Here is a 12,008-nt window from a genome sequence, read left to right as displayed (position 1 = left end):
ACTCTCGGAAGATGTCATGCATAAAGGACTGAAACACTGATGGAGCATTGGCAAGTCCGAATGGCATTACTAGATACTCAAAATGACCCTCGGGCGTATTAAATGCAGTTTTCCATTCATCGCCTCGCTTAATTCGCACAAGATTATACGCACCACGAAGATCTATCTTGGTGAACCAACTAGCCCCCTTAATCCGAGCAAACAAATCAGATAACAACGGCAAGGGGTACTGAAATTTAACCGTGATCTTATTTAGAAGGCGGTAATCTATACAAGGTCTCAGCGAACCATCCTTCTTGGCTACAAAAAAGAACCCTGCTCCTAATGGCGACGATGACGGGCGAATATGCCCCTTCTCCAGGGACTCCTTCACATAACTGCGCATAGCGGCGTGCTCAGGCACAGATAAATTAAACAATCGGCCTCTTGGGAACTTACTACCAGGAATCAAATTGATAGCACAATCACAATCCCTATGCGGAGGTAGGGCATCGGACTTGGGCTCATCAAATACATCCCGGTAATCAGACAAGAACTCTGGAACCTAAGAAGGGGTGGATGACGAAATTGACAGAAATGGAACATCACCATGTACTCCCTGACAACCCCAGCTGGACACCGACATGGATTTCCAATCTAATACTGGATTATGGACTTGTAGCCATGGCAACCCCAACACGACCACATCATGCAGATTATGCAACACCAGAAAGCGAATAACCTCCTGATGTGCAGGAGCCATGCACATGGTCACCTGGGTCCAGTACTGAGGCTTATTCTTGGCCAAAAGCGTAGCATCAATTCCTCTCAATGGAATAGGACACTGCAAGGGCTCCAAGAAAAACCCACAATGCTTAGCATACTCCAAGTCCATCAAATTCAGGGCAGCGCCTGAATCCACAAATGCCATGACAGAATACGATGACAAAGAGCAGATCAAGGTAACGGACAGAAGAAATTTTGACTGTACTGTACCAATGGTGGCAGACCTAGCGAACCGCTTAGTGCGCTTAGGACAATCAGAGATAGCATGAGTGGAATCACCACAGTAGAAACACAGCCCATTCAGACGTCTGTGTTCTTGCCGTTCAACTCTGGTCAAAGTCCTATCGCACTGCATAGGCTCAGGTTTAAGCTCAGGTAATACCGCCAAATGGTGCACAGATGTACGCTCACGCAAGCGTCGACCAATCTGAATGGCCAAAGACATAGAAAAATATTTAGAATTGAGATCCACTGGCTAACACGGTACCAAGATATATTTCTTTCCTGTATCAAAGACATAGACTCATTCAAACCAGCAGGCATAGGAAATCCCACCATGACATCCTTAAGGGCTTCAGAGAGACCCTTTCTGAACATAGCTGCCAGCGCAGATTCATTCCATTGAGTGAGCACGGACCACTTTCTAAATTTCTGACAATATAACTCTATCTCATCCTGACCCTGACAAAGAGCCAGCAAATTTTTTTCTGCCTGATCCACAGAATTAGGCTCATCGTACAGCAATCCGAGCGCCAGGAAAAACGCATCGATATTACTTAATGCAGGATCTCCTGGCGCAAGAGAAAATGCCCAGTCCTGAGGGTCGCCACGCAAAAAAGAAATAATGATCAAAACCTGTTGAACTGGATCACCAGAGGAGCGAGGTTTCAAGGCCAGAAATAGTTTACAATTATTTTTGAAACTCAGAAACTTAGTTCTATCACCAAAAAACAAATCAGGAATAGGAATTCTTGGTTCTAACATAGATTTCTGATCAATAGTGTCTTGAATCTTTTGTACTCTTGCCGAGAGCTGATCCACACATGAAGACAGACTTCTAATGTCCATTGCTACACCTGTGTCCTGAACCACCCAAATGTCTAGGGGAAAAAAAAGGCAAAACACAGTGCAGAGAAAAAAAAATGGTCTCAGAACTTCTTTTTTCCCTCTATTGAGAATCATTAGTACTTTGGCTTCCTGTACTGTTATGATTAGGCAACTCAGTACCACAGTGAACATAGAGGTCAGAGCACATACAGTGATCTGACAATAATCCAAAAACATAGAACGAGCTCTGAGATGTGGGAACTCTGTTGACCGCAATCCCTAATCCTATCCAACAACACTAGAGGCAGCTGTGGATTGCGCCTAACGCTACCTATGCAACTCGGCACAGCCTGAGAAACTAGCTAGCCTGAAGATAGAAAATAAGCCTACCTTGCCTCAGAGAAATACCCCAAAGGAAAAGGCAGCCCCCCACATATAATGACTGTGAGTAAGATGAAAAGACAAACGTAGAGATGAAATAGATTTAGCAAAGTGAGGCCCGACTTTCTGAACAGAGCGAGGATAGGAAAGGTAACTTTGCGGTCAACACAAAACCCTAAAAACCACGCAAAGGGGGCAAAAAGACCCTCCGTACCGAACTAACGGCACGGAGGTACACCCTCTGCGTCCCAGAGCTTCCAGCAAACAAATAGATAAGCTGGACAGAAGAAAAGCAAACAAAATAGCAAAGGAAAACTTAGCTATGCAGAGCAGCAGGCCACAGGAACGATCCAGGAGGAAAACAAGTCCAATACTGGAACATTGACAGGAAGCCAGGATCAAAGCACTAGGTGGAGTTAAGTAGAGCAGCACCTAACGACCTCACCACATCACCTGAGGGAGGAAACTCAGAAGCCGCAGTACCACTTCCCTCCACCAACGGAAGCTTACAGAGAGAATCAGCCGAAGTACCACTTGTGACCACAGGAGGGAGCTCTGCCACAGAATTCACAACATGCCACCCTGGATGAGCTGCACTACCTGAGCAACCTCTGCATGTTGTAGACACAGCCTCTTGCTACTGTACAGTACCTCTAGGAGTGAGAGTAATGACAAAATGCAAAAGTGACCAAAACAGCCAAAAAGAAAGAGATCAGAGAAATTGTTTGTGGTCACCCCTTGCAGAACTACTCCTTCACTCCTTTATAGGGATTGTCTTGATAATTGCCTATCATGTTTACCCTTTGTCTCTTCCATTTGCTCAACAGCAGGAGAAATTGATTCGCAATTGTTGTTTCTTCCTAACTAGATAGGTTGATTTCACAGAAGTGTGATTGACTTGAAGTTACATTGTTTTGTTTAAGTGTTCTCTTTATTTTCTTGAGCAATATATATAGTAAGGAGGCTGTAGGACACCTAGTGGATGGGAGATAAACGTGGAGTAATGCTCTAGTACATAGAGGACAAGCAGAGGTTAATTGGCCATGACAGGATGATTGTAAGAAGCTGGAGAGTTGGAAGAGATGGTTGCTAACCATATCTCCACCCCTGGGTGTGATTCACTTTATGAAATGAGACGTGTTTGTCTCACACGTGTCTGTGTGTATAGAGGTGTGTAGAACTTCTGGATTGTGCCTTTGGTAAAAGACTAAGATGCTGGACTCTAAGCCAGGCGGGCTAACAAGTCTATTTTATGGACTTGTTACATCATGTTTCACTTTGTGCTAGACAAAGGCTGTATTTAAGTTTTCCTGTGATGTGTTTTACGAGGACAAAAAAAAACGCCGGACTTTAAATTGAAACAGTTCCTATGATACTCTAGATTGCTCCCAAGTGAGTAGCATTGCTATAATACACATACACATGTATACACACATATATTTCTTGTTTAACTACAAACCTTTGTAGAATTTCTGTGAGTAGTAACAAACCCTGTTTCTGTAGTTCCATGTTGTTGAGCTGCAGCACATGCTTTAAACTTTTTAGCACAGCTTCAATACCTAAATAATTAAAGAGATAGCCAATCTTATTCAAAGGTAAAAGAAAAAAATCACAAATCTGTGTTTCAAATGTTGATGTGCATTGCTATTGAAGTGTTTTAAGCAGCCAGTAGGCTGTAACTAAGGAATGCAAATACGGTAGTAGTAGCTTTTAGTGTGGGCTATATTCACAGGATGATTTTACAAACTCCCCCCTCCCGCTCTCTGACCACAACGTTCTTTCATTCTCTATCAAAAACTGCCATCCTGCTCAGGTCACCCCTACTTTCCACACATATAGAAATATACAGGCTATTAACGCCCAGAAACTTATGAAGAACTTGCAGTCATCATTGGCCCCTATCTCCTCCCTCTCATGTCCTGATTCTGCCCTAAAGCATTATAATGAAACACTGCAACGTGCCCTGGATGCTGCTGCACCTCCTATACATAGAACAACATGGAACAGACAGCGACAACCCTGGCACATGCTGCAAACATGTTTCCTACAGAGGTGCTCCAGGTGCGCCGAACATCTGTGAAGAAAATCCAATCTACCCGAAGATTTAATCCATTATAAGTTTATGCTTAAAACATACAACACTACCCTTCACCTCTCCAACCAAACCTATTTCAACACCTTCATCACCTCACTATCCGATAACCCAAAAACGTCTCTTTGACACGTTTCATTCCCTACTTAACCCAAGAGTGCAGGTCCCAACCACGGATCTCTCCGCTGATGATCTGGCCAATTATTTCAAAGAAAAAATTAACCATATCCGACAGGAAATTATCTCTCAATCCCCTCATACCAAGCACTCTCCTCCCTCCCCCACTGCATCTAGCTCAGTCTTAAACTTTGAACCATTCACAGAAGAAGAAGTGATCAGGCTCCTTGCATCTTCTAGCCCGACCACTTGCACTAGTGACCCCTCTCCGTCACATCCCCTCCAGTCCCTTTCCCTTGCTGTCACCACCCACCTAACAAAAATATTCAACCTCTCTCTCTTCTGGTATCTTTTCCTCCTCATTTAAGCATGCCATCATACATCAATTACTTAAAAAACCATCTCCTGACCAAAACTGTGCCGGCCGCTAACTATAGACCTGTCTCTAATCTTCCCTTCATCTCTAAACTCCTTGAACGCCTGGTCCACTCCCATCTTAACCACTATCTCTCAGATAACTATCTTCTCGACCCTCTACAGTCCGGTTTCCGCTTTTTACACTCTACTAAAACTGCCCTCACTAAAGTCTATAATGATCTACTAATGGCTAAATTTAATGGTCACTGCTCCCTGCTAATTATATTGGATCTCTCTGCAGCATTTGACACCGTAGATCATCAGCTCCTCCTCACTATGCTCCGCTCCATCAGCCTCAAGGACACCGTTCTCTCCTGGTTCTCCTCCTATTTCTCTGATTGCTCCTTCACTGTATCTTTTGCTGGCTCCTCCTCCTCTCATCTTCCCCTTACTGTTGGAGTTCCTCAAGGATCGGTTCAATGCCCTCTCCTCTTCTCTTTGTATACTGCCCCTATTGATCAAGCAATTAGCAGATTTGGTTTCCAGCACCATCTCTATGCAGATGACAACCAATTATACACCTCTACTCCTGATGTCACGCCTGCCTCTTTAGAAAATACTAGTGATCGTCTTACCGCTGTCTCTAACATCATGTCCTCCCTCTATCTGAAACTAAACCTGTCAAAAATTGAATTTCTTGTGTTTCCTCTCTCTACTAATGTACCTATGCCGGACATTGCCATTTCCGGGTGTGTTTCCACCATTACTCCCCAGCAACATGCCCGCTGTCTTGGGGTCATACTTTATTCCGAGCTTTCATTCACCCCCCACATCCAATCACTGGCTCGCTCTTGTTATCTGCACCTCAAAAGCATTTCTAGAATTCGACCCTTTCTTACTCTCGACTCTGCAAAAACTCTCGCTTTCTCTTATTCATTCTCGTCTGGACTATTGTAACTCTCTACTAATCAGTTTCCCTCTTACCAAACTCTCCCCGCTCCAATCTGTCTTGAATGCTGCAGCCACGATTATATTCCTCACCAATCGTTACACTGCTGCCTCTACCTTGTGCCAGTGATTACACTGGTTACCCATCCACTCCAGAATTCAGTATAAACTTATTACCTGCACCCACAAAGCACTCCATGGCTCAGCACCACGCTACAACTCCTCCCTCGTCTCAATCTACCACCCTACCCGTACCCTCTGTTCTGCTAATGACCTGAGGTTAGCATCCTCAATAAGCAGAACCTCCCACTCCCTCTCCAAGACTTTTCACGTGCTGCGCCAATTCTTTGGAATGCACTATCCAGGTTAATATGATTAATCCCCAATCCACACAGTTTTAAGCGTGACCTAAAAATGCATTTGTTCAGACTGGTCTACTGTCTCAATGCTTTAACCTAACTATCCCCATATTGCCCATTCAAAATGTTTACCACAACCAGGTTCCTCGCATCATGTTCTCACATGCTTTATGCGTATAATAGCCCTCTGTGTCTGTACTGTTATATACTTAGGCTGATAACCAGTTCATGCAGCATTACATGAACACCCTATTCTTACACTATGGCTGGTCTGAACAACTATGCAATTGTTAGCATCCACCTTTCGTGTCTCCCCTTTTCCTCATAGATTGTAAGCTTGCGCGCAGGGCCCTCATTCCTCTTGTTATCTGTTTTGATCTATGTTCTTAATGTTATACTGTAATGTCTATTGTATGTACAAGTCCCCTCTAAAATGTAAAGTGCTGCGGAATATGTTAGCGCTATAGAAATAAAATTATTATTATTATTATAGCTATTTAGTAATAAAATTAGCACACAACAATGAATACAATCAGTCTTTCAGTGCAATGGCTGCACACATATTAAAAGATATATATAAAAATGCATTAGTTCAGGTACGCAAATAGATGAATAGTTCAATGTCATTAGAATGTATAGTGTCCCTGACGAAGAAGACCGCGATCTTCGAAACGCGTAGGAACTGGTCCACACAGCGTTCCCTACCTCGGGTGGTCACGTGACTCTTTACGTCACGCTAGGTCCTGTCTGGCGTCTGCAGCACCACAGGTTTTCAGCGTGCATCAGTCCTTGTTGCGCACCACTAGTGAGGACGCTTAGGGGGTGTATGTCACCGGCCGGGACTACACTCCTGAAGAGACACACATTTTTTCCTTCCTCTTTTCCTTACTTCGGACTCCATCCGGATTTTCACCAGGAACGTAACCCTTGATTGGAAGACTGTCATCATCGGGTAATGAGGCTTTTTGCCGACACTATACATTCTAATGACATTGAACTATTCATCTATTTGCGTACCTGAACTAATGCATTTTTATATATATCTTTTAATATGTGTGCAGCCATTGCACTGAAAGACTGATTGTATTCATTGTTGTGTGCTAATTTTATTATTAAATAGCTAGTATATCTTATGGGCTATAGGCAGCCTCGTTTCTACTAAGGATAGAATATATGCACAGCGCGAAATATATGTAGGTTTTACAATTGTTATTTTCGTTGACAATATTGGTGGTTTTTGTCCTATTTCGCAGCTGCATTTTTTTTCCTTCCTTTAGGTACTGTTGCCTTTGCGCCAACCCCTCCATATAATTAATAATTTATTATTATTATTATTACAGGTCACGCCGCACAAGGCACTAAAATTAATCCACCTCCTCCCACCTCAGGTTAAAAGGGTTTTCCAGGATGAGAATTCTGATCGCCTATCCTCAGTATAGCTCATCAATATTAGATCACTGATGAACAAATTGTTGGCAAGCTGTGTATTAACTATTTAAAGGTTCTTGAATTTTATGGAAGTTCTGCAACTTCTTCACTATTTACATTTACATTAATCAACCTGCACATTATCTATTCAGCAGCAGTAGGGCAGGATATTGCAGTGTTATCCCATTTAAGTTAATTGTACAATGTAATCTGCCCTACTGCTACCAAATAAACTGTACAGGTAGATTGCACAATGTAAATATTAAAAAAGGCTCTAGTGCTGACTCTTCAAACTCTTCTGACACATTACACAAACCATTCATACAACTGATCACCAGTATGATTTGATAGTCTGTCCTGAAAGGCTATAAAAAATACAGAAAATTATTTTAAGGGCCCATTTACAATTTTCATTACTGTTTGATCACTTCACTGCACTCATAATGGAGAAGTTCAGCATTAAAATGATTGTTAATTGTAATGTTTTTCAGAAGCAAAATAAATAAATTTGTCCTCTACATTAGCACCAGCCACAGATACTTTACACGACCCTCTGTACAAATATATAGTATACATATCTATAGGAGTTCTGCAGTGTACTGTCCTATTGGATATTTCAGCAGACAGGACTATGCTATATAGACACAGCGTTTCCAATATAAAAAGTCTACACACCCCTAGGTGTGTAGGTTACTAAGTTTTTGTCATGTGAAAAAATCATGTTATGAAAAATCATTTTCAGATTTCATATGCGATTTGCATACTTACAGTCACATGCTGACTAGGTGTTCTTCCTAATTCTCTCAATGTTCAGTGAAAACTAAAGCTCCTGCTTCAATGAGAGAAGACGAAAAAGACACTAGTTGGCATGTGACTGTAAGTATGAAAATTGTATATAAGTGGTCACGTGATCATGAAGCAGAACCAAATATTGTCAGTGAGTAAATCACACATTAGGATTTGGCATGCTACAGTGCTTAATTTTAAAATTAATGCTCCTAACATAAATACAAATTAAGTAATCATTAACTTGTCAGGCAGAAAAATATTTTATTACCATAGACCTCACATCACATTATCTAGCAAGTTATAGATTGTTGCATTGGTACACAATCAGATCCAATAACAATTCATGAATAAATTACCAGAGACATCATCAATACATGACTACATCACAAGCAACACCATCAATCTAAAAATTCATCACCAAACCAACCATCAATACAGAAATACATTACCAGAACCACCATCAGTACATTAACCCCTTACTGGCCTCGGAAGGAATAGTACATCCGAGGTCAGTACCTCCGCTTTGAGGTGGGCTCTGGTGGCGAGCCCACCTCAAAGCTGCGACATTTCAGCTGTTTTCAACAGCTGATATGTGCCTGAAATACATGTAGAAAAGCTGCGGAGTTTCTCAACGCAAGCAATAAATAGCCAGGTCTTTCACTGGGAAGGAACAACCACGGGAAGGGCAGCATCCAAAAAGGAAAACCACCTATGCCAAAACATGGTATCCATCCACAGACAGCTGTTTCGGGGTATTTGCCCCTCATCAGTGTGGCGTAGGAAACTGGCTATTAGGAGCAGTGTCTAGTAAAAGGACTATAAACATAAGGATGAATGACCTCGGGGAGATCAAAGCATCCAACACCGCGGAGACACCATCGCATGTTTCTCAACGCAGTGATCAGAACACTGCCCCCATCCCTTATGGGAAATATGCAAATGCATGTAGAAAAGCAGCGGAGACACCATCACATGTTTCTCAACACAAGCAATAAATAGCCAGATCTTTCACCGGGAAGAAACAACCACGGGAAGGGCAGCATCCAAAAAGAAAAACCACCTATGCCAAAACATGGTATCAATCCACAGACAGCTGTTTCGGGGTATTTGCCCCTCATCAGTGTGGAGTAGGAAACTGGCTATTAGGAGCAGTGCCTAGTAAAAGGACTATAAACATAAGGATGAATGACCTAGGGGAGATCAAAACATCCAACACCGCGGAGACACCATCACGTATTTCTCAACGCAGTGATCCAGAACACTGCCCCATCCCTTATGGGAAATATGCAAATGCAAATAGAAAAGCCGCGGAGACACCATCACGTGTTTCTCAACACAAGCAATAAATAGCCAGGTCTTTCACCGGGAAGGAACAACCACGGGAAGGGCAGCATCCAAAAAGGAAAAAAGGAAAACCACCTATGCCACCAATGGATCTGGTCTTCAGCCTCTTGATAATCCAAGCTTAGGTCGCAGGGTGGATTTTTGGCATGCTGTCAGAGCTCAAGTTTCAGTTCAAGTGAAGGTCTGGTGTGCTGGGTTTCTTTTTATACACACACACTAATTAACCAATCATTTACTGAGCACAGGTGAGAATGTGAACTAGGATTGGGAGCATTATATGACCAGGTGACAAAACTTTTGTCTTGCCAAAATCTGACCATTTTGTGTCCATTAGCTGATCAATATTTCTGCATTGATGCCAATTTATTTTCTTAACCTAAACGACATTTAGGAGGGTTTCAGCTTTCATAACAAATAATTTATAAAACCAATGGATGAATTTAACCTCTTAATCCCATATGACGTACTATCCCATCAAGGTGACCTGGGACTTAAATCCCAGTGACAGGATAGTACGTCATATGCGATCGGCCGAGATCACGGGGGGAGCGCGGCCGATTGCGGCCGGGTGACAGCTGACTATCGCAGCTGACATCCGGCACTATGTGCCAGGAGCTGTCACGAATCGCCCCCGGCACATTAACCCCCGGCACACTGAGATCAAACATGATCGCAGTGTGCCAGCGGTACAGGGAAGCATCGCGCAGGGAGGGGGCTCCCTGCGGGCTTCCCTGAGACCCCCGGAGCAACGCGATGTGATCGCGTTGCTGCGAGGGTCTCTTACCTCTCCTCCCTGCAGCAGGCCCGGATCCAAAATGGCTGTGGCATCTGGGTCCTGCAGGGAGGGAGGTGGCTTACCAAGTGCCTGCTCAGAGCAGGCGCGTGGTAAGCCTGCAGTGCTGTAAGTCAGATCGCTGATCTGACAGAGTGCTGTGCAAACTGTCAGATCAGCGATCTGTGATGTCCCCCCCTGGGACAAAGTAAAAAAAAAATTTCCACATGTGTAAAAATAAAAAAAATAATAATTCCTAAATAAAGAAAAAAAAATATTATTCCCATAAATGCATTTCTTTATCTAAATTTAAAAAAAAACAATAAAAGTACACATATTTAGTATCCTCGCGTCCGTAACGACCCAACCTATAAAACTGTCCCACTAGTTAACTCCTTCAGTAAACACCGTAAGAAAAAAAAAAACGAGGCAAAAAACAACGCTTTATTACCATACCGCCAAACAAAAAGTGGAATAACACGCGATCAAAAAGACAGATATAAATAACCATGGTACCGCTGAAAACGTCATCTTGTCCCGCAAAAAACGAGCTGTGATACAGCATCATCAGCAAAAAAATAAAAAAGTTATAGTCCTGAGAATAAAGCGATGCCAAAATAATTATTTTTTCTATAAAATAGATTTTATCGTATAAAAGCGCCAAAACATAAACAAATTGTATAAATGAGATATTGCTGTAATCGTACTGACCTGAAGAATAAAACTGCTTTATCCATTTTACCAAATGCGGAACGGTATAAACACCTCCCCCAAAAGAAATTCATGAATAGCTGGTTTTTGGTCATTCTGCCTCACAAAAATCGAAATAAAAAGCGATCAAAAACTGTCACGTGTCAGAAAATGTTACCAATAAAAACGACAACTCGTCCCACAAAAAACAAGACCTCACATGACTCTGTGGACCAAAATATGGAAAAATTATAGGTCTCAAAATGTGGAGATGCAAAAACTTTTTTGCTATAAAAAGCGTCTTTTAGTGTGTGACAGCTGCCAATCATAAAAATTCGCTATAAAAAACGCTATAAAAGTAAATCAAACCCCCCTTCATCACTCCCTTAGTTAGGGAAAAATAATAAAATTAAAAAAAATGTATTTATTTCCATTTTCCCGTTAGGGCTAGGGTTAGGGCCAGGGTTAGGGCTAGGGGTAGGGCTAGGGTTAGCGTTGGGGCTAAGGTTGGAGCTAAAGTTAGGGTTAGGGTTGGGGCTAAAGTTAGGGTTACGGTTGGGGCTAAAGTTAGGGTTAGGGTTGGGGCTAAAGTTAGGGTTAGGATTGGGGCTAAAGTTAGTGTTAGGGTTGGGGCTAAAGTTAGGGTTTGGATTACATTTACGGTTGGGATTAGGGTTTGGATTAGAGTTAGGGGTGTGTCAGGGTTAAGGGTGTGGTTAGGGTTACTGTTGGGATTAGGGTTAGGGGTATGTTTGAATTAGGGTTTCAGTTATAATTGGGGGTTTCCACTGTTTAGGCACATCAGGGGCTCTCCAAACGCGACATGGCGTCCGATCTCAATTCCAGCCAATTCTGCATTGAAAAAGTAAAACCGTGCTCCTTCCCTTCCGAGCTCTCCTGTGCGCCCAAACAGGAGTTT

The sequence above is a fragment of the Ranitomeya imitator genome, chromosome 8 (genome assembly GCF_032444005.1).
Source record: "Ranitomeya imitator isolate aRanImi1 chromosome 8, aRanImi1.pri, whole genome shotgun sequence".
NCBI classification, from domain to species: Eukaryota; Metazoa; Chordata; class Amphibia; order Anura; family Dendrobatidae; genus Ranitomeya; species Ranitomeya imitator.
Note: the sequence above shows the minus strand (reverse complement) of the source record.